The following is a 24,586-nucleotide window of genomic DNA, read 5'->3' on the forward strand; positions in this document are numbered from 1 at the left end:
TCTTATACTGGGAAGGAAACAAGCTCCCGGGGACCGGTTTCTGGCATCACAGCCTTCTTCGGCCCGGTTTGCTTGAATCCTGATGGTGCAATGAGCAAGGGACTCACGTCTGAGTATACCCTCCCACACATAGTGTGGATAAAACCGATTTTGGAAAAGGGGGGTGGTGATGGACAGAGTTTCTGAATGATGCAGAATACTCTTACCAAGTCAAGAGATCATGGTTTTAATCCATCACCGTTTTTTAGCTCACTGCACCATCCCAGCTCTGAACCTGGCTATATGCAAATTAGTCTGTTCCTGTCCCAGTGCATGATGGGAACAGGGCAAACCAAACTACCAAGCCAATTCTTATACTGGGAAGGAAACAAGCTCCCGGGGACTGGTTTCTGGCATCACAGCCTTCTTCGGCCCGGTTTGCTTGAATCCTGATGGTGCAATGAGCAAGGGACTCACGTCTGAGTATACCCTCCCACACATAGTGTGGATAAAACCGATTTTGGAAAAGGGGGGTGGTGATGGACAGAGTTTCTGAATGATGCAGAATACTCTTACCAAGTCAAGAGATCAAGGTTTTAATCCATCACCGTTTTTTAGCTCACTGCACCATCCCAGCTCAGAACCTGGCTATATGCAAATTAGTCTGTTCCTGTCCCAGTGCATGATGGGAACAGGGCAAACCAAACTACCAAGCCAATTCTTATACTGGGAAGGAAACAAGCTCCCGGGGACCGGTTTCTGGCATCACAGCCTTCTTCGGCCCGGTTTGCTTGAATCCTGATGGTGCAATGAGCAAGGGACTCACGTCTGAGTATACCCTCCCACACATAGTGTGGATAAAACCGATTTTGGAAAAGGGGGGTGGTGATGGACAGAGTTTCTGAATGATGCAGAATACTCTTACCAAGTCAAGAGATCATGGTTTTAATCCATCACCGTTTTTTAGCTCACTGCACCATCCCAGCTCAGAACCTGGCTATATGCAAATTAGTCTGTTCCTGTCCCAGTGCATGATGGGAACAGGGCAAACCAAACTACCAAGCCAATTCTTATACTGGGAAGGAAACAAGCTCCCGGGGACCTTTTCCAAAATTGAATTTATCCACACTATGTGTGGGAGGGTATACTCAGATGTGAGTCCCTTGCTCATTGCACCATCAGGATTCAAGCAAGCCGGGCCGAAGAAGGTTGTGTTGCCAGAAACCGGTCCCCGGAAGCTTGTTTCCTTCCCAGTATAAGAATTGGCTTGGTAGTTTGGTTTGCCCTGTTCCCATCATGCACTGGGACAGGAACAGACTAATTTGCATATAGCCAGGTTCTGAGCTGGGATGGTGCAGTGAGCTAAAAAACAGTGATGGATTAAAACCATGATCTATTGACTTGGTAAGAGTATTCTGCATCATTCAGAAACTCTGTCCATCACCTTTTCCAAGATTGAATTAATCCACACTATGTGTGGGAGGGTATACTCAGATGTGAGTCCCTTGCTCATTGCACCATCAGGATTCAAGCAAGCCGGGCCGAAGAAGGCTGTGTTGCCAGAAACCGGTCCCCGGAAGCTTGTTTCCTTCCCAGTATAAGAATTGGCTTGGTAGTTTGGTTTGCCCTGTTCCCATCATGCACTGGGACAGGAACAGACTAATTTGCATATAGCCAGGTTCTTAGCTGGGATGGTGCAGTGAGCTAAAAAACAGTGATGGATTAAAACCATGATCTATTGACTTGGTAAGAGTATTCTGCATCATTCAGAAACTCTGTCCATCACCTTTTCCAAAATCTCCAGGGTAGCCTTCCATGTGGAAGTCGAAGCTTTGTATGTCAGATTGGCCACAGAAAAAATACTGACCAATCTGACATGTGCAGCCCAGTTTCAGGCTAAGCTACTGGTCACACCCACGTTAGCCTCCGTAGCCATGCCCACAATGAAATACAATAAATGGAAGCATGGCCATACGGGGGTAATTTCATTTGTCAAAAATAGCCTGGGGCTGTAGTGGCTCGCCCCTGAGTCTGTCTGTATCAATCATCTTTGAAGAAAAAGAAATGATTGTTTAGGAATAGTTCTGTGACAGAGATTAACATCGCCATGTGTTCCCAGAGGCAGACATGCCTGGCTCCCAGGATTTGCCTTAATGCATTTATACCCATGTCATTTTTAATACTAGTATAAAGTGCTATACCATCCAGTATCACAAATTCCATCCCGGGTTCCCAACTCATATCACTTAATAGATTCAATATATCTGTTGTGTCTTTGATGAAAGAAGGCAGTGGTTGTAGAAAGATATCAATAAATTCCGATAACCTTTCTGTGGATCCACCTATACATGACACAATGGGCCTCTCCGGTGGAAAGGGAAGGGTTTTATGAATTTTTGGAAGGGTGTAGAGGCAGGGATATCTGGGCCTTTCTACCCATAGATATAAGTATTCATCTTTGTCTAATAGACAGGTATCATGCCATTTTTTCAGTGTCCTGTTCATTTTACTTGTTAATTCAAATATTGGATTAGACCGTAGTTTCTCATAGCAATTTAGATCATTTAATTGTTGTTAGAAACGGGATCTCTGGCTGGCCAAGGCTTGCGCCAGAGTCAGTCAGGGACCACAACTTCACCGTCAGGGCAAGGGAGTCACACACCAAGATAACCCCTGCTCACCCTCTAGGTAATATGACGCGAGCAGCCAGGCTAAACTTGGAGGCTATTGCAGAGTGTAGGATTGAAGGGAGACAGTTAACGTTATGCACAGTTTATGGAGCTAATTTGGATGACCCGGCGGCCCTGAATGAAACAAATTTAGAATTAGCTATTTTCCCACAACCAGTAGTGGTTTGTGGTGATATAAATATAAATCTAATGAACAGTGCAATACAGGATGGTTTTGATAAATATACAGGCCGGAAACCGAGAGTCTATAAAGCACTTGTCAATTTATTAACAGATCAAGGCTTAGTGGATGTATGGAGGTGGCTTAGGGGGGAAGACAATGGGTTTACATTTTATTCACATCCGCATAAGAAGTTGGTCAGATTAGATTATTTTTTTGTACCGGAGACTATATTGGGTGGGGCGTAATAAAAACCTATCCTAGGATTACATCTGACCATTCTCCTATAGTGCTGGAATTACAGGGGGGTGTGAAGAACCCTAAGCGCTCTAATTTTACCTATGACCGGAAGCTGGGTTTGAATAAGGAATTTAAGGTGCATATGGATAGCTGGATTCAGTCTTTTTTTAGCTATAACAAGGGGACGGCTAGTGTTTGCACAGTATGGGACACATTTAAAGCGGGATTTCGTGGTGAATGCATGAGTTTTTCAATTTGGCAGCAAAAGACATTTAAAAAAGAGATCGCCTTGCTATATGACCAGTTAGCAGAGGCAGAGACTTTATTAACGAGGGAAGTAGTTAGTGGCCGGAAAGAGCTATGGGAGGTAGAGAATAAGGTGGCAAAGGCCAGGGCTAATGTTCTGGGGTTTTGGAGTGTGGAGATCGCAAGAAAATTTCTAACATCTAAATTGCAAAGCCACGAGTTTGGGGAAAAAATTGGGAGAAGGCTTGCGGTTAGACTGCGGTTGAAGGAGTCAGCTAGGAATATTCAAGCAATGAGGGATAGTGAGGGGGTATTACATTCGAGCCGCAGCAGATTCTTAATATATTTCAGAAGTTTTACTCTGAATTATACACCCAGGAAGGCGGGAATGGATCGGGCTCGGATTGGGACGACAGGTTGGAAGTGGGGTTGAAGGCACTAGAGCCTATGCTAGTTAGTCATTTGGATTCTCCTATAACGGTGTTTGAACTAGAAGTTGCCGTTAAGAGTTTGGCAATTGGTAAGGCGGCAGGCCAGGACAGAATTCCTGGGGAGGTTTATAGACAGTTTTTTAATAACATTGAGGAAGAACTACTGAGTGTAATGCAGATGGCCCAGCTGGGAAGCCCTCCTAGTACCTGGTCGGAGGCGACTATTGCGGTATTTTGCAAGAAAGGCAAAGCCCCTGACTTGGTGGGATCTTATCAGCCTATATCCCTACTAAACACAGACAATAAAATTTACTCAAAGATACCGGCCAATCGCTTATCTGAAGTTATAGCTTCCTTAGTATCTCAGCAACAGCATGGTTTTATACCTAAAAGAGGCACGGTAGACCACATAAATAAAGTTATTACGTTATTTGACACTGCTGCTGTGAATAATAAAGAATTAGCGCTTTTTTTACTTGACGCGGAAAAAGCGTTTGCCCGGGTGCACTGGGGCTATATGTGGAGACTTATGACTAAAATGGGATTCGGTCAGAAATTTATTATATCAATACAATCCCTCTATTCTTCACCAAGGGTAGGATATCAGCCATGGGATTACTTTCAGACTCTTTTAACATTACTAGAGGGACGCGCCAAGGTTGCCCTTGTTCCCCGTTATTATTTGCCCTGTATATTAATCCTTTTATAGAACAATTAAACCGGAACACACTTATCCCCCCGTATTATGCTTTTGATTATTTCTTTTCTGTTTTCGCGTATGCGGATGACATCGCTGTCGTAACAGTTAACCCGGGAACAGCCATTGTAGAGATTGAGAGGCTTGCTAAGGAGTTTGGATCTGTATCAGGGTACAAACTTAATGAATCAAAGACTCAGATCCTGTGTTCAGAAGCCTTAACTTGGGAAGATGAAAGGGTGGTTAAAGAAGTCATTTATTTGGGGATATTAATTAAAGCTAATATGACGGAGCTGGTTGACGCTAATTGGAATGATTTGTATGTTAAAATTAAGATGTCTCTTGATAGGTGGGAAAAATTGTATTTTACCATTATTGGTCGTACTAACATTATTAAAATGAATGTCCTACCTAAGGTTTTATACTTATTTAGGTCGATACCTTTGGAATTTCCCAAATACAGGATACAGGCCCTGCAATCCTTATGTGGCAAATTTATCTGGAGCCCTGAAAAGCCAAGGCGGGCGATGAAGTATATGATGCTACCATTAGAGAGGGGGGGTTGGCGGTCCAGGACTTTTTTCTTTATTATGTGACTTGTTTTTTATTGAAAATGAGGATACTGATAACTGGGGAGACAGTCGATCATATGTCCAACTACCCATCTATCTTTGAAATTGTACTAGGGCCTTGTGCGAAGCAGAGTCTATTTATTGAAAAAGACGGTAGCTATTACAAGCGCACTCGGTTCAAGGTTTTGCTGGGTGCATAAAAGGTCTGGAGATGGTTTGCCAGAATAATGGCTATAGGGAAATTATCGTACTATACACCCTTTAAAGCATCAAGGATACTGCCTACGATATTTTCAGATGGAATGTCACAAAATTGGCAGAGAAAAGGGGTGAGGTGGCTGGGGGATATTTGCCTGGAAGATGGCACGTGTAAATCATTTGATGAGTTAAGGGAACAGTTTTCTTTTCCTAGAGCTTATTTTTTTACATTTTTGCAAATACGGGATTTTTTTTTAGACAGAAGTTAACTTTGTAAACTAACGCAGTAATAGAAGGGATTAATAAGCAGTTTAAAATAGGGTTTCTGTATCAGATATTATTAAGGGGAAAAACAGATGATCTTGAGAAAGTAAGGGCAAAGTGGGCTAATACTCTAGGAGATTCAGAGATAGTGGTGGAAGATCTACTTTTGTTGTCAAAAGAGGCATTAATGTCTGCGAATTTAAAAGCCCAATTTTTTAAGACGGTCTTTGATTTATATTATACACCCGAACGTATGGCCAAGTGGGATGAGGGATATGATGGAAAATGTTTTCGATGTAAGGCTGACCATGCAGACAGTATTCATATTTTTTTTCTCTTGCCCCAGGCTACATTGTTTTATAGGAGGAATTGAAAAGTTAATTTCATTAGTTATTAAGATTCCCGTAACTATTACACCCGCTATGATGCTCTTGGGAAAAATACCCATAAATAGCTCCTTGGAGAGTTTATACTCTCATCGCCACTTTATTCTTTTTTCTATGACAGTGGCACGATTCTGTATAGCTAGTGAGTGGCTTTAGGAAAAGCAGCCTGATTATCAACAATGGCAAGCAAGAATGTACAGCTTATACAAATTGGAGTGGAGGCTTTTCTCAATTAGTGGATCAAGGAGAAAAAAGAAGATGGGTATGAAAATTTGGGGTTCTTTCTCTGATTATTATGAAGATTGAGAATGGATATAAGTATGAACTACTTTTGTTAATAATGGATTTACACTGGCCATTAATTGCCTAATTGCTTTATGTACTGTAATGATATAATTACTTGCCTCAGGTGGCCTAATGCTTTAATATTTATACTGCATATATAATATTTTGGTTATAACTCTTATGCTGTATTAATGTGTTGCTGTGAACATAAAAAAATAAAAAAAAAATAAAAAACATTCAGAGGTGTAAGGAAGGAAAAACACATGATGCATCAAAACACATTCAGAGGTGTAAGGAAGGAAAAACACATGATGCATCAAAACACATTCAGAGGTGCAAGCACAAGCAATTGGGCAAAACTCACATGAGCCACCACCTGTGGCAGTCCCTAGGCCCTCTGGCCTTGTTGGGGCTAGGACGCCCTGTGTCCCAATGTCAGGGGCGTAAACGTAGCAGCTGCCCACGAAGTGCTGGGCAGCTGTAACAACAATGATGGGGCCAAAGATGATGGGGGAGCCTCGCAGGCTCTGGACAACTGGCTGTCCCCTCTTGGAGCCTCGCTGGGCTCTCAACACAGCACTGCCCCTGAGCCTCTCTGGGCTCTAAAACAACTGATTGCCCCCTAGAGACTCCGTGGCTCTGAGCAGACAGAATGGCCCCCTGAGCCTCTCTGGGCTCGAAGCAAAGACCTGGCACTCGAGCCTCTCTGGGCTCGTAAATCAACTGCGGGCGTGGGGAGACTTGTGGGCTGGAAAACAGGTGCCCTGAGCCTCTCGGGGCTCTTCACAAATGTGGGTGTGGAGCCTCGTGGGCTCGCAGAACTGGAATGGCACCTCAGAGCCTCTCTGGGCTCGAAACACAATGCCCGGCACGTTGGAGTCCCTCTCGGGGGACTCGGAAACACAGAATGGCGCCTCGAGCCTCTCAGGCTCGTAAATTCAAATGCCCAAGGTCGTCGGAGCGGCCCGCTGCCAACCGGGGCCTCTCCAAGGAAAAAAACCCTGTCCCCGCACTCACCAGGACCTCGCTGGTGCTGCGGGGGCAGGAACACTGCCGGCTCTCCTCTCAGGCAGCGCGGGGCTCCTCTTCACTCAGGGAGCCTCGTGGACACGGCCGGCTGCTTCCTGCTTCTCCGGCCTCCCCTCAGCCAATCACCGCGCAGGTCGCCCGGCGAGCCTCCCGCAGCCTCAACCAATGGCAGCGCGACTCCCGGGTGACGTCAGCGGCTGCTCCTTCGGCGTCTCCTCTGCCCTGGGGCTGCGGCGGTGATGCGGGGCTGAAGAGGGGTGGGCTCCCTCGATTAATTTAATAAAATGTGAATATGCGGCGTGGACTGCCGCAAAAGGAAAATGAAAGCGCTACCAAGCGCTATAAGCAAAATCAAGCGCCCCAGGCGCCAGGGGCCATAATAAAGTGCTCACAGCGCTATGGGCAAAATAAAGCGCTCTCAAGCGCTAGGCAAGGAATCATAGCGCTCCCCAACGCTGAAGGACAAGAGAACAGTGCTCTAGGTAAATAACAGCTCCAGCAACGTTCTGGAGACAGGCAGGGGGGCAAGGCTGGGCCCAGAGCCAGCTCACTGGGCCTCCAGGTAGAGAGGCACTCCAAGTGGCGGTCCTCCTGGCCCCAGCAACAGCAGCAGCCCCCTCTGGTAGGATCCTGGAAGAGAACACATTAATGGGGACACAGCCCCTTCCTATACTATGAAACCCTTTGTCTGTAGGTGCAGGGTGGGGGAGAAACCAGTCGCAGCTGGTTTTGGAGCACCCTTGATGTGCTCAACCACCCCTTTCTTTCACTAGGGAGGCTAGGGTCGTTAGACGCACCACAGGGGGCGGAGCCAGCATTGTGTGGGGAAAGCCCAGCCCTATTCAGGAACCAGGTGCAGCCCTCTCTCACATCACTCATGCTAATCTCTCCACTCACCACTGGGCAGACCCATCCAGACTTCCTGGAGCCAGGCTTGCCAGCCAGCTCCAGCCAATCACACGCCAGCACCCTCACGGCACACACACCAATGTCTGGAAGTGGCACTTCCCCACTAGACACATACATGCCGCATACATCATCACGCAGCATTCAATCTCACGAGTTCGCACATACCAAACTCGAGCCTGCACTCCCCACACACCAGGAACTACCAAGGACCCATATATTCCCCATGCATTCCTATGGGAGGGCAGGCCAACCTTACTCCACGCACGCACTTTACCCTGGGACACAGTGCGCCAAGCCAGAAATCATGAACGCCAGGTCGCCATCAAAAGCGAAAAGTTCAGGGGTGAACCAGCCAAAGAGGCCCGGGTCCAACAATTGTGCATAAACTTCTTGTTCATAATCACCACTATTCTTTACCACAATGTTTCCTCCTTTATTAGCCTCTCTGATGACCACAAGTGTGTCATAGACGCTCTCTGAAGTTCAAATTGTCCCTTCTTTTATCAGGAAGCTATTTTTGTTTGTTTGCAGACAAGTTTGTGAAAAACATCAGAGTTGTTACCACTTCACAAGTTATGCATCCATCGGGATTTGCTTTTTAAACCACTCGCAATGCTTAGATTTGGGTGTTTAAACTTTTGTTCTCACATGGTAGAACTATCCAGGTTCATTACTGTTCGTTGAAGTGGTTATTCTGATAATTACCTTTTTTAAATTATTTCTTATAAACCATTCCTCATAGGACACTCTCGTTTAGTTGCTACCTGTCAATTTTAGATGTTACAGTTTAGCGTGCCTGATCATGAAAATCAACAAATTCATTGCCCTCTGGTAATCAAATCTTGTGTGCGTGTGCGCGCGCCACACATTCTTAGCCATGCGGCCATAAAGAAAAAATCCCAGATACCCTGCCTTCAAACGAATAAATTAAACTGAATAAAGTCAACCTCCGTGGTTGCAATAGTGTTTTCTAAAACATGATAAGAGGGCTGTGTTGTAGATTGAAAAAAGATATTGGTATAAGGTTTCAAATTTAAGTATTTATTAAATGCATCAGTTTTTTTTGGTACAATAGGCTGCCCGGGTCTGTAGCAATATAAATCTGTCGACCGATCACCATCTCCAGAGCGATTTCGGTCTCTCATTTTAAGTTACTAATGGAACATCAGCAGGTGTGAAATTAATGCCGCGAGCCAACACCAGTTTTACATTTCCTCCGGCTACTGCGAGTTCATCCACAGAAGCCAGTCTCGCATTCTATAATTTCCATTAGATTTCTATTAAAGCATGTAGTGCATGTATAACATCCACCTGCATGTTCGAGAAAGTTCTTTCTTGAGTAGGAAGTTTTTTAATGCACATAGGGCCGCTGCTTTTTTTATTATATAAAATAAACAAAAACAAGTAGCTGTGGCCTATGACTAGAATGTCATTATCTATTACAACATGTTGTATGAACTCCTCAAACACAGTTTTCTTCATGATAAAAACAATTGTGGTTGCAAGCGCTTAGTACCCCTAACGAGGCGTCGAAGCACTTTTCGGCGATCATGTAATTGTGGGGGACCGAGAGCGAGAGAGCAATGGATTCATACCCTAAAAAATTGACCGACGCGCTCTATGTTTTAATAAATAAGCTGTATCACTTTGCCCCTTAGTCCCCTACAGCCACTCCACTATGTTTGAGTAAAATACCAATTTCCGAGGCTTTTGTTCTTCGGTGTGCAGGGAGTGACCCTTAGTTACCATGAGGAGAGGTATTTGTGATTCAAGGCCAGATTTACTTCTGCTTTGTGCCCGCCATATGGTGGCAGACGAGGTCACAGTGATTTACTTTCCAGTGCAAAAGGTGTTTAGTGGCGAGCAGGTGCCCTTTCTACAGAGCCAAAGCCCCTTTTTGCTGCTTTGCATTGAGGGGATATTATTAGGGTCTGATCAGCGCAAACGTTCACGACTTTGACTCACAACAGACTGATGATTAAGAATCTGAGCTGAATGTCAGCTGACCGACCTCAGCAGTATGTTCTATTCAGCAACAGTCTACCCTAAGTAGCCATGCCTACTAAAATAGGGACCGGTTCCATGAAAAGTGCATTGCCCAGTTCTCTCCAGTCTAATTCTTAGACAACTCGGCGCAGGCAACCCAAAAGAGCTCCAAACATCAGACTCTTGAAAGTATCACCGAAAAGCTCCTCCTTCACATTCTTCTAGTTTATTTCCTCCACATTGAGCCCCTTGAAACCTTTGCAAGAAAAGGAGGGCAGAAGTCACCTTCAGTTCTTTGTTGAGAGGAGCATCATACAGCACTCCCAAATATCAGGATGGAGAATGTCCATGGGACTGAATCAACCTTACAAGACATTAGGAAGGAACTCATTTGGCACCTCCAGACTGGCCGGCAGTGTTGGGGACGGTGAAACGAACATTCTCCTGGGCACCTAGAAGAAGATGCTGAGGGTAACGGGAAACCCTTGAAAGAGATCTGATTCTTCCTCTCCCTGAGGCAAGAGACAAAGGTCGGGATGAGCTGGGTCTGGTGGCTTAGTGGACTAATGTGGCCACTGTAGGGGCCTGTGTTTGACCTCATGGTCACAGGTTCAAATCCCAGCAGATCCACTCAGCCTTATATCCTTCTGAGGTCAATCAGAGGAGTACCATTGAGTTGGGTAACAATGAACCTCTGTTATTCAGCACCAAGATACCTTTGGGGTGTACTTGCACTTTACAAATACACGTTATGCTATAAACCTCGGGGGTGCTTTGCAAGTGTTGGTTCCTCAGGTCTCCATCCTTCCAACCAACTCTAGGCTCTGGAGTAAATGTATCAGTGAAGGTGAGGGAGCAGGAACAGCTGGTTGTACAATGTCACCTTCCAAGGTAGAACTCTGTGAACACACAACACTGGGATAGTGGATAAGAGGCAGACCAGAAACTGGAGTAGCTAACCCTGGAATGAATGATTCCTACTAAGACAGAGGAGCACACTCACTCAACACACTTAGGGCCTGATTATGATGTCGGTTGGAGTTGCCTCCGACTGACTTCTCTGCGGTTTCGGAACCGACTGACCTCAGGTTGGTGGTCCAAAACCGCGATTGCGATGCAACCTCACGTGGTGCAGACGCAAACTCTCATTTCCGTCTGGGAGCTTTTGCAGCTGTCAGAAACCAGCAGCAGCACAAGCTCCCATAGAGAAATGGGAGTTCCTTTAAATCCCTGCACTGTGTGGCAGCTACACTGTGCCTGCCACACGGTGCATGGATTTAGAGGGGACTCTTATGGTGCCCCCTGGCCCACAACCGTATGCCGTGGAGTGAAGGGGGCCCTGCTAGGGCCCCCAAAGTCACTTTCCGACAGGCTTTACATGTCGGAAATCCGACATGGATAACCTATTGGAAACCAACATCATAATTCCGATGGCAGAAACACCGTCTGTAAGGGATTATGATTGCTTTCCAACTGCCTGACTGGCTCCTAGAGCCCATCAGAAGCCAGTTGGATTGACCAGCTGGTTTAACCTCCAACCTCATTCAAATGAGGCCCTTACTATGGATGGAGGGAAGAGTGCAAGATAATACCTCTGTTGCACATAATCACAGGACATGCACAAGCATTATACTATCTAAATACATTACAAGTTCTCTATTCAAGATGACAAACAAGGAGAGGAGACACTGACCTTTGAACTCAGATCTTTGGGTTTCTCAGATACTGGGGGAAATGAGGTAAGGTTTGTATATGTATGTGTTGCTTGACTTTGACACTGATATCCATTTGCAAATGCTTAATGTTCTCCCATCAATCCTGACTTTAATCAAAGAGTGTACTCCGTAGTCAGTATTCCTGCTTTCAACGTCCACAGCCCTTAATAAGTCTCGAGAACTGATCTAAATAAAAATGTAATTACTAAAACACTCAATGCTTCTGGGAGGCCCACGAGATCAGCAAATTCACTTATTCAGATTGATCTGACTTTGGTCAAAATGTGTTATACCCTTCGGGGATTTCTCAGCAAAGTTTCAAGCCTTCCTCAGCTTGTCAGAGGCGTGGGATCTGACAGCACAATGTCAAACAAGTTTTTGCTTTTTTTATGATTGCATCCTAATATAGCCCAGTGTAAAGCAGCCAGCATCTGCATCAGCATGAAACATCATTAATTCATAGTTTATAATTTTATAGAATATTAACTAGCGTGGCAATGGCAAGACGGGCAGGTGTTGGCTGCTGAACTTTTGGCTGTGCCAATGATTATTTCGCTTGTGATTGTTTTTGTATGAAAACACGTGTGACAAATAGCACGTTAGCAGTAACGGAAGTGCCGCCCGGGCTCTCACCTAAGTAAAGCAAGATTTATCTACAAGTAAAAATATGTTTTTTAATGTAAAAGCCTGCATTGGACAAGTAGTCTCTGAAGGGGATTATTTATTGAGGGGCTGTGCACTTTGAAAGGTCAGAATGCCATCACTCACGGTCAGGTAAACCAATGGCAGAAATGGGCTGTCTCTATGTCCCATACTGTATGCTGTGGTGGGCGGAGGCAGAATGTCAATGATACTACAAAAGACCAATGGAAGAACAGTGTAAACCGAAAGCTTATGTATGCACGTCTGTATGCAAAATATATAGATAGTACATAGTGTATGTTATATTATGTAGTATATATATCATACAAAGTGTATGTTATGCTATGCAGTATATATCATTATTAGAAACAAAAGTTATTGGCTAATGCCTGACCTACAAATGTTGATGCTAAAATTGAAAAAGATTTATAATAGTTGTGCGTGATTGGACATTGCGCCTGACAACCTCTAATTATTTACCAAAATAAATTTTGCCCATTAATGTATGACTGTAATAAAAGCATATGCAAACATCAAATAGACAAAAGCGTTTGCAATATTCAAATAGAAAAATCTCTATTCCCAGCCTATTACATTAGCATTGAGTACCACCTAAACTCTCTCAAAAAGGCACCACTGAAAGTGTTTTTCTGCACATTTCAAATAACTTTCTAACATACTACCAATCATGATACTTTAACCTCAGCCTAATAATTCAAAGGTCGGGTTCATGCCATGAATGTCATTGATATTCAAGCAATTTTACAAGAGGCTTTTCTGCACATCCTATAATCCAGAACAAAGCCAAGTTACATGACCTGCACGACCGGCAATATTTATTCGACCCAACAGTAATCCAGGTGTATTGTGTCAACTAGGGAATGTCACTTAAATACAATTTTGTAAATAATTGTCTAACCATTTCCTGTAATGGCGATTTTATGGATCGTTGTGAACAACATTTCTATTGGCTATAAGCACAAGAAATGTTATATTCCCCAATGTATCCAAATCTGTGTGTACTGTAGTTGTTTACAGCAGAAGGCATGCATTGCTTTGTTCCTGCTTTGATATTCTATATTCACAGGTACCCAATACATTTATACAAAACTGGTGTTCAGCAACGTTTGTAAAAGAAAAGGTTCATGTTGATATTCCTTTCGACGTTTTTTAATTTCTCACCAAATCAGACTCAGAATGGTGTTCCTCTCAACCTGCTCTGCTCTAATACATTAATTCAGGGCTTTTTCCTTATAAATCAACTAATCACTACCATCCTAGTTTAAGTCTTACTCAAGGTGAGAAATGGAACTTTACAAGTGCAGTAGATGTCTAAGGGCTTGACAGTTTAGCATATCTAATCTTATATTGCTGCTGCTAAGATGTAATACAGCTCCATATATCAGAGGTGAAACAATTTTAGTGTCAAAATATTTTAATGCTGGTTCTAAGGCATGGTCTCCAAAATGCTAGTTAAATATTTGCAAGTCCACGAAAGCCAATTGAATTTTGAATTTAAGAGAATCACATTTTTTAGACAAATGTAATATGGTTAAATTGCTCTAATGAGTAACTTGGAAGCTACTGGTTGCTCATCAACCCATTTGAAGTAGTTCTTTCAAAAGTGAAGCTCAGTCAAGTACATAATTCAGAGGAATTATGTAATGATATTTAAAGTTGCAACCAATAGAACCAATGGAAGAGCCTCACGATAAGAGACAAACATACAAAGTGGTGGCATATAAGGCCTACAACATGACCAATTGCATCCACTCTCAGTCTAGTGAAGTTATCAGGAAAGTGGATACATTGTGGCCCCACTCTCAGTCACAATTAGCCAGAGAATAAGAGTGTCAGCAGCAGTCATAGCTGGAACCAGAGCGGAGACACCCTAGTGTGGGCCATCAGGACCAAGAGAGAAAGTGTGTGAGTTGGATATATGATCAGTCCAAGAGCTGAGGAGATTGGGGTCTCGATCCAGAACTAAGACCCACTGCTGAGCCTCACTGTACATTTATGTTTATGTGCATGAATGAGTGCACAGTTACGTGTGTCTGTCTACGTGTGTGTTTCTGCCTGATAATCAGTGTTGCCCTCCTGAAATCTATGCCTGGTGTCAAGGGCCACTAAAAGTATTTGTTACTTCCAATAAAATCGGGCTAATCTCTAGCAAAATTGTGGCCATTCCTGCAAAACAATTGACATTTTATTTATTATGCATTAATAATTTGTAAAAGTGGTACATAGAATTGTTTAACATTAATTTAGTTACTTATTAATCAAAATTGTTACATTATTTTTTATTCAACTACTAGGAGTCAAGAGGGGTAATGAAGACTGGATCGCCCTCCACTCAATCAGACACTAATTCAAAAAATGACCCAGTCCTCAAGGCAACGTAAAAGTAATTCCTGCTATAAACAGTTCTAGATCGTCCAAAGCGCTCTCTAGTTATATCCCTATTCGTAGAGATTATACCACCGTTTCAGGCTATTGCCAGCGTTAAAAATTAAGCCCATCTCTGATAAACAAAAAACCTTTTAACACAATACAGACATTCATTCAAAGGGACAACATTAAGAAAAAAGGTGTGAATAGCTAGATGACACCTCACGGGCGCACCACCAATGGGGCCCCTGGTTGGTACTCACCAGGTTAGCCCTGTTCTCATCATTGGTGTCAAATAGCTTAACGCAAAACGTGTCCGAAACCCAAAGTAAGGAAACTAACAGTGAATGGTGCAGTGTACAAACAACATATATGTGACACAAGACTAACTGCATTCAACATATAACATACACTAAACTGCGCAGCAAGCTATTACTCATACTTTATTGATATCTTTTTGTTGCATTGCAGTTCAACATGTAATATAAAAGGGCGAAGTATGAATACTACCTATCGTTTCATACTTAACCCGCAGCCGACATGTTTCATTGCCTTAGGTATAATATCAGGCAATTTCTTCAGGGCCAACGTACATTTACGGTGTCACTGCCAGCGGTACTGTGCTTTTAGATGCTGGAAATCAAGAACATAAAACACACATATGTATATATGTGGGCATCTGCCTGTAGTAATACTGCATAATTAATATCTGCCATTGCACCCTGTTATGGACAAAAAACGCTTTTACCTAGCTAAGGCAGTTGCTTTCATACCGTTACCGCTCTGGCTCTGTGCAAAAGACTCTGTCCCCCTTCCGCTCGGTAAGTAGGGTCCCGCCTCCCTTCCTGAGGTGCCTGGATCAATGACACAGGAGAAAGCCATACGGGCAGACATTAACGTCAGCATATCTACTCTCACCACATCTGCAGTATCCGGTCCCGCGTATGCATGCTTACTCGCGGGGGTCCAGCATACGGCGTTTCCTCAACACCGGAGCGTCCTGAGTTGCGCTCGTAGTGTATTTATCCTTGTTTCTGTATAGCTGGATTCTGATTGGCCAAAACACCTCACGTGAGTAGCCGGTCGACGATTGGGCCATGTAACCACGTGACCGCTTACTCGTCTACACTGTCTAGTTCGTTGTATTCAGCCTAGTTTAACCACCTTCACTCATCCGTGTGGGGTGTGCACGGGTAGAATTAATATATAAACATATAAACAAATGTTGAATTCATTCATATGGCTTTGCACCGATCGGAATGGCGGCCGCCATCTTGGAACGGGCTCTCTCATTGTCTCATCCCTTTCCAATATTATAACATCTCGGCCATCTTGGAATGTACAACAATTGGTTTCCAATACAGGCATCCTCTTAATGTCATTTATTTTTCAATTCCCTTTGAGATCGTATTCCTACTGGTGTGATGTTAGAGTCTTCTCATGGGATTGCCTAAAAGGTAGAGACATGTTACAATGTGTATAGGTAAGATCACCTATGTTAGATAGATAAATGAGACTTGTTCTATTTACCCATAAGACCAATATAAAACCGATACTCAGACAATTCTTGTTTTTATAGAATTATTGAGCCAAGGGACAACTGGGTCATCGTAGTTTATTCCACTCTAATAACTCATTGAGTCCCTGTTGTTCACTGGCTTCTTGGAAAATCCAGCGCGCTTCTTTAGTTGCCAGTCGTTTCTCCATGGATTGTGCATCCCCCATGACTCTCTCCAGTACAACCCATGTGAAGGTGTGCTTATTGCGATGGCAATGTTGCACTAGTTTTGTCGTTAGCTTGCCTTGTCGTATCGTGCTTAAATGCTCTTGGATGCGCAGCTTGATTTTGCGTGACGTCAGCCCGATGTACTCAAGGCCGCATTCACAGTTCAGCCTGTAAACTACATTCGTAGTGTTGCAATTGCTAAATTGGTTTAGCGTCCAAGTTTTTCCAGATTTCAATTGAATGGTGGTGCATTTGTTGGTGATGTGGCACACAGAACAGTTGCCACACGGGTAGTGGCCTTTTGGTACCGTCGAAGTCTCTGGTTGTTTCTTCTCTATCATCCTAGTGTGGACGAGTTTGTCTTTTAAATTAGAGGCCCTTCGAAACGCAAAACGAGGGGGTGGCATCTTATGGTCCTGTGTGTTAAGAAGGGACCAATGCTTCCTGATGGCCTGTCTGATTTTTGTGGCTAGTGGGTCGTAGGTCATGACCACCGGAATACATTCGGATTTTTCTTTTTTGTTAGACTCTAGGAGTGCTGTCCTCGGAGTATTAAGCGCTCTCTTGTTGGCTTGCCGGATTATTTTTCGTGGGTAATCCCGAGCTTGTAGCCTATTGCTCAAATCAATAGCCTGTTCTCTATAGGTCTCCGTTTTTGAGCAGTTCCTCCTGTACCTCATAAATTGACCCACCGGGAGGTTGTCCCTGAGGGCTCGAGGGTGGTATGAATTGTACGTGAGGAGCGAGTTTCTATCTGTTGGTTTTTGATGAACCCTGGTCTCAAATTTACCATCTGCTGCCTCAATATCCAAATCCAGGTACACTGCCTTCGTGCGGTGGTAGTTCCAAGTAAAGCGTAGACTCCTGTCTTGCGTGTTCAGCCAATTAAGAAATTGGAGGAGAACGTCTTCCTCTCCCGACCAGACAAGGAGCACGTCATCGATATACCGCCTCCACAGGCGTAGATGTTCCCTGAAGGGGTTTTGGTCGGTATCGATGACGTGCTCCTCGAATTGCCCCACATAAATACAAGCCACACTCGGTGCCATTGTAGCCCCCATCGACGTTCCCGTCACTTGAAGGAAAAGCTCATTTTTGTAGCCAAAGAAATTTTTTGTTAAGGCTAACTCCACGCACTGTAAGATAAAACTCTGTGGAGCATCGTAGAACCACTCTTGTTTACTGATTGCTTTAGCAGTTGCTAGTAGGGCCGCTTCCTGGGGGATGCACGAGTACAGCGACTCGATGTCTATAGTCACAATGTACTCTGTGGCGGGATTGTAGGTCATTGAATCTAGGACATTTAAAATATCGGCTGTGTCCTTGACATAGGATCGTTGGGTTACTACCGATTCGCGTAGGTAGTAGTCCGCGAATTGGGACAGGGGTTCCAGGATAGACTGGATACCAGCCACAATGGGCCTGCCAGGTGGAGGCCTGGCAGGCTTGTGTATTTTTGGGAGGACATAGAAGGCAGGAGTCCTAGGGTTTGTATTAACCAGGAACTCCGCCTCCTTCGTACTTATCCATTTCTTTTCCTTTGCGTTGGCAACGATATCCCTAATCATCTCTCTTAGTTCAGGAGTGGGATCTCTAACAAGGGGTTCATAGTTAGTTCTAACATTTAGAAGTCTTCGGACTTCTGCCTCGTAGTCAGATGTATTTAAAATCACGATGGCACCACCCTTGTCGGCATTCTTGATTGTTATTTTGTCGTTATTCTGTAAGGTTTTGATGGAATCCCAGTTTTCTTTCGTCATATTCCTGAAACCTATCGACTGGTTCTTATTTTCAATGCCTTTGATTTCCTCTAGGACTTTAGTTTCGAATACCGCGGTTTCTGGGCCAAGCGTAGCAATAGGCGGGCAAAAAGAGGAGGGTTTTCTCAAGTTGGAATTGAAACTCTTGCTTACTTCTGTGGGTTGTTTAAAAAAGAATTTTTTAAGTTTGATGCGGCGCATTGTTTCATGAAACTCCATCCGACATTTAAAGGCATCATGGTTCGGTGTCGGCACGAAGCCTAATCCTTTGTTTAGTACTTCTTCTTCACCCCTCGTCAACTGGTGGTCCGAAAGATTTACAACAATACTCAGCCTAGTGGTTTCTTGCCCCGGCTCCTGGTCATCCTCGGGGAGGAGGTTTGCCATTGCTGTTGCTGGGGGGGTCGATTTCCCCGTCCTCTTCCTCTTCCCTGTTGTTGTTGAAATCCGGGGCCTTTGTTGGAGGCTTGGCCCTGTTCTAAAAAATTCCTCAATAACGTGTTCAGATCTGTGTTTGTTGGTGCAGGTTGATTAAATCTCACTCTGCTGGTACTTGGGGCCGGTTCCGCGTCCTCCTCGCTGGATGTATTCGCGAAAGACCAATTAGAGGGAGTTCTTTTTTGTTGAAATCTGTTCCCCTTACCACCTCTGTTGCCACCAACTTGTGGTTGTTGTTCTTGGGCAGACTGGTAGTAGGAGTCGTTGGTATATGGGAAAGCCCACTCGTGTGTGTAGCGTTGCAGGTTACGTTGTAAACCTCTGATCTTTTGTGTTACCATGTACTGTTTGTATTCTTCTAGATCTACTTTGATCTTTTCCAGTTGTTCCTTGGCATCAACAAAACTACTATCACGGTTTATTGCTTCCTCTAGTTCAGTAATTTCTTTTAGAACTTCTTCGCTAAGACGTTGGGCTGTACTAATTATGAGGATCAACCAATCCCTTGTACATTTATTGGCGATAAAGCTCCAGTCGTTACGGAATTGCTTATCGTCCAAAAAGATACGCGGTTCAATACGAACAATCAGGCTGGCAGGGGAAGCGCCTGCTTGGTAATACTCTGACATAAGAGCTCCATGTAGAGCAATCCTTATGTGTTTCTTTTTTAATGCACTTAGTTTTTCCCACTCTTCCCTTACTTTATTTGACCCAGCAAGGGGACTGTCACTAAACAAAGAAGGGCCCGCTAAAATTGCCGCTATTTGTGCCTCAGTAAATGCTAAGCAATTTTTCTCCATCACAGAGACTAGGTGCAATGCAGAAGAAAGGCAGTGTTAATGAAAAGACAGCACAGGTTTAATAATTAAAATCAGAGCAGACACATGGGGCTAGTCGTACAGACTCTCACGGCTAGGATGCCGTACTCACTATATTCAACTACTAGGAGTCAAGAGGGGTAATGAAGACTGGATCGCCCTCCACTCAATCAGACACTAATTCAAAAAATGACCCAGTCCTCAAGGCAACGTAAAAGTAATTCCTGCTATAAACAGTTCTAGATCGTCCAAAGCGCTCTCTAGTTATATCCCTATTCGTAGAGATTATACCACCGTTTCAGGCTATTGCCAGCGTTAAAAATTAAGCCCATCTCTGATAAACAAAAAACCTTTTAACACAATACAGACATTCATTCAAAGGGACAACATTAAGAAAAAAGGTGTGAATAGCTAGATGACACCTCACGGGCGCACCACCAATGGGGCCCCTGGTTGGTACTCACCAGGTTAGCCCTGTTCTCATCATCGGTGTCAAATAGCTTAACGCAAAACGTGTCCGAAACCCAAAGTAAGGAAACTAACAGTGAATGGTGCAGTGTACAAACAACATATATGTGACACAAGACTAACTGCATTCAACATATAACATACACTAAACTGCGCAGCAAGCTATTACTCATACTTTATTGATATCTTTTTGTTGCATTGCAGTTCAACATGTAATATAAAAGGGCGAAGTATGAATACTACCTATCGTTTCATACTTAACCCGCAGCCGACATGTTTCATTGCCTTAGGTATAATATCAGGCAATTTCTTCAGGGCCAACGTACATTTACGGTGTCACTGCCAGCGGTACTGTGCTTTTAGATGCTGGAAATCAAGAACATAAAACACACATATGTATATATGTGGGCATCTGCCTGTAGTAATACTGCATAATTAATATCTGCCATTGCACCCTGTTATGGACAAAAAACGCTTTTACCTAGCTAAGGCAGTTGCTTTCATACCGTTACCGCTCTGGCTCTGTGCAAAAGACTCTGTCCCCCTTCCGCTCGGTAAGTAGGGTCCCGCCTCCCTTCCTGAGGTGCCTGGATCAATGACACAGGAGAAAGCCATACGGGCAGACATTAACGTCAGCATATCTACTCTCACCACATCTGCAGTATCCGGTCCCGCGTATGCATGCTTACTCGCGGGGGTCCAGCATACGGCGTTTCCTCAACACCGGAGCGTCCTGAGTTGCGCTCGTAGTGTATTTATCCTTGTTTCTGTATAGCTGGATTCTGATTGGCCAAAACACCTCACGTGAGTAGCCGGTCGACGATTGGGCCATGTAACCACGTGACCGCTTACTCGTCTACACTGTCTAGTTCGTTGTATTCAGCCTAGTTTAACCACCTTCACTCATCCGTGTGGGGTGTGCACGGGTAGAATTAATATATAAACATATAAACAAATGTTGAATTCATTCATATGGCTTTGCACCGATCGGAATGGCGGCCGCCATCTTGGAACGGGCTCTCTCATTGTCTCATCCCTTTCCAATATTATAACATCTCGGCCATCTTGGAATGTACAACAATTGGTTTCCAATACAGGCATCCTCTTAATGTCATTTATTTTTCAATTCCCTTTGAGATCGTATTCCTACTGGTGTGATGTTAGAGTCTTCTCATGGGATTGCCTAAAAGGTAGAGACATGTTACAATGTGTATAGGTAAGATCACCTATGTTAGATAGATAAATGAGACTTGTTCTATTTACCCATAAGACCAATATAAAACCGATACTCAGACAATTCTTGTTTTTATAGAATTATTGAGCCAAGGGACAACTGGGTCCCGCGTATTCTCAGAATGTCTGTATTGTGTTAAAAGGTTTTTTGTTTATCAGAGATGGGCTTAATTTTTAACGCTGGCAATAGCCTGAAACGGTGGTATAATCTCTACGAATAGGGATATAACTAGAGAGCGCTTTGGACGATCTAGAACTGTTTATAGCAGGAATTACTTTTACGTTGCCTTGAGGACTGGGTCATTTTTTGAATTAACATTATTTTTTATATCAAAATAGGGTGTTAAAATAGTTTATAATTTTATAATAAACATTACTATTTATATATGTTTTCTACCATTTAATTATATTTATTTATATTTGTTACTATTTTAAATCATTTAATTTAATTTAATTTAATTTGAGATCATGTTCTTTGGAGTTTTATTTTAATTCCTCACCTCATTATTTTCTAAGGAAGGGTGTGCAGTACCAGTTTGTTGGCCATATGAAATGCTGGACTTACTACTGTTTTCTTTTTAGCAGTAACTTGCAGTCGGATTTTGTGTTAAAGCAAAAAGTAGTAAACTTACTCAAAAATGTAAATCACTATAAAGTGTAAGTTACCTTTCTGAATCAGGCACTACATGTGTGGCATGCGCTTCTGTCTTTAAAGCAAAATAACTGTTTCTTGAAATGATGATTTCTAGATGTACTGTTGGAGGTTACTCAAAATTAAAGCAAAAACAGAAAGTGTAGCCCCTAGTAAAATTCAAAATAAAAATGTACAGGTCAATCTGCTTAAAAATTCACATTTTCGAATCTATGAGCACTGACATGAGAGGCTACTTTGCTACCCCCAATGTACACTCCAACATAAACAGGCAAAATGTCACTACTTACAGCGCACAGCTCTCCAAGTGCCCAATTGTTGTCCTGAGATGGCAAAGTACGTGAGTGACTGAATGGCGCTGTCAAAAAAGCCAATGACTAACCCAGTGCCCACTCTATATATAGTAACTGTCGGCTGAACTATAATGTGAATGACGCAACAATAGAGCAATGGTTGAAGTAGGCTGACCCAGGACCCTCTATGTATGTCTGTGTAACGGTATTTTATTTATTGTGTTCCAGCCGCGGCCGGTATTGGGAGTACCGGGTGGGCGGTGATGTTGGGAGGGGATGGGGCAGGGTGGGGTAGTAATGAATGGATTACGGACCTTAACAGGTAAGTAAACATATAAATAAACAAAATGAATCTTGTTGCGCGCACTGTATCACCAAATGCGATGCAGTGCGCGCTTTATTTATTTATATGTTTACTTACCTGTTAAGGTCCGTAATCCATACATTACTACCTCCCACCCTGCCCCGCCCCCTCCCCACGTCACCGCCCGCCCGGTACTCCCACTACAGGCCTCAGCTGTTGTGTTCATTTCACGAGATCTAGCAAGAGAGCTAAAGTTGTATTTACTCACAGACCAAATCATGGTAAAATGTAAAAATCATTCCATTCCATTTATAAGTTCCACTGCCTTACACTCATATTACATGTAATCTAACATTACAAGCACAATCTACTGTGTCACACGCTTAATGTGGGGATCACTTGGCACATGAACATACCACTGAACTTGACAGCATCACCCTGCTAGCAGAATGTATGACATTATAATGTTTTAACTCGTAAGCAGGGTAGGTCATGATACAGCTTTTGTTTTTTGTTTGGTAAAATCTCAAGGTTTTGCAACTTTACATTTGTGTTTGATTTGGCTCCTAATTGTCCAAAGAAAGACCCTCAATATAGCGTGGTTAACTCACATTCTTGGCCAATCACTACTTTGCCAATTATATGCATTGCTGCTTCCAGGTGATCCCTTAATGAACATTTGGCGTCTAAGGGTGTATACATTTTTCTCTCTTTTGGCTCCAGAGTTGTGGAATGTCTTCCCACTACACCACTACACTTAAGAAACATTTATTGGTAATTTGTGAACTGCAATGTTTTGATATGTGTTCATGCATTTTGGAAAGTGGGTTAATATTAGTAGTAAATAGGCATCTACCACTGAAAATAAGGCAACTAACCCAGTCTAGGGCTCAGTACAGGTCTCAGTAAATTATTGCCTTGCTCAACTCTGGGTAGCTTTGCTGTGAGCAGGCAGGCTTAACGTAGGAGACAGGTTGGAAAAACATTAAAAGCAACAATTCAGTAAATAATTAATAGACAATTCACAATAAAAATCCACCACTAATTTATAAACATAGGAAATATAGTTATCTTTAAAATGGAATCAACACAATATAAATCCAATGTAGGGAATGGGAGATATGATTTTTTGAAAGAAACACTTTATAGCACTTAGAAACCTATAGCACCAACCTGGGACATCTGGTCACACTTGACTGGGGAAAAAAGGTTTCAAGCCGACCGCAATGGAGACCTGCACAGATACACTGAGTGGAAGTGAGGTTCTGTAAATTACGAATTCGTTCGTGCTCAGCCTCCATTTTGTATTCGCCGCCATTTTGTTGCCCTCACTCAGGCAGCGCGGCGAACGCGATGTTTTTGTCGTTTCTGCATTTACGTGTCAGGTGGCTTCTTTGCCCGTGTTTACTAACTAGTGTCAGGGTCTGGCTGAGTACACTAATTCCTGTCTGAGCTGATTAATCCCCCTCCGGACTATTTGTTGGTTCACGCCATTCTTTCCTCTGAGTTATCTTATCTGCTATCCTTTCTAACATGTCTCTTGCATTCTCCCATTTCACGACTGTCCTTCTACAACATGCAGCTGTGTTTTCTCTACTCGTAAATTGAATTGTGTGGATTCACTTGTATTTACTCAAGGGGTCGAGTGACAAACATAACCGGGAAACTTGAGTTGCCTTAGACTTAAAGTATTGTTTTTAACGTTTGCCCATGTCTCATTCTCTTGTGTGATTGCATTTTGCATTGTATTATACCATATATAAACCTGTGCGCCACGGAGTTAAGTGGCAGTCTCTTTTGAACCTCATTTGTACTAACGACTTCTAAGACCACTGTACTAGCTGCAGCTAATAAATACTATCTTCTACGCCAGACGAAGAGTCCGTGTCTCTGTTTCTGACAAGGCAGGTGAATCCAGGGGATTTCAGGCATACCCTGCGCCGCCGAGCCTTAAGGCTACGGTTCTCCAGAAGGCACAGGTCAAAATGTTACCTTCAGACTTTTCTGGAGCTATTTCTGCCGGGGTCCCTCAATGCTCTTCACCAGTCCAGATTCGGTGGGGGTTCGCTAAGTTGAC

Source organism: Lissotriton helveticus, chromosome 6, assembly GCF_964261635.1.
Source record: "Lissotriton helveticus chromosome 6, aLisHel1.1, whole genome shotgun sequence".
Classification (NCBI taxonomy): domain Eukaryota; kingdom Metazoa; phylum Chordata; class Amphibia; order Caudata; family Salamandridae; genus Lissotriton; species Lissotriton helveticus.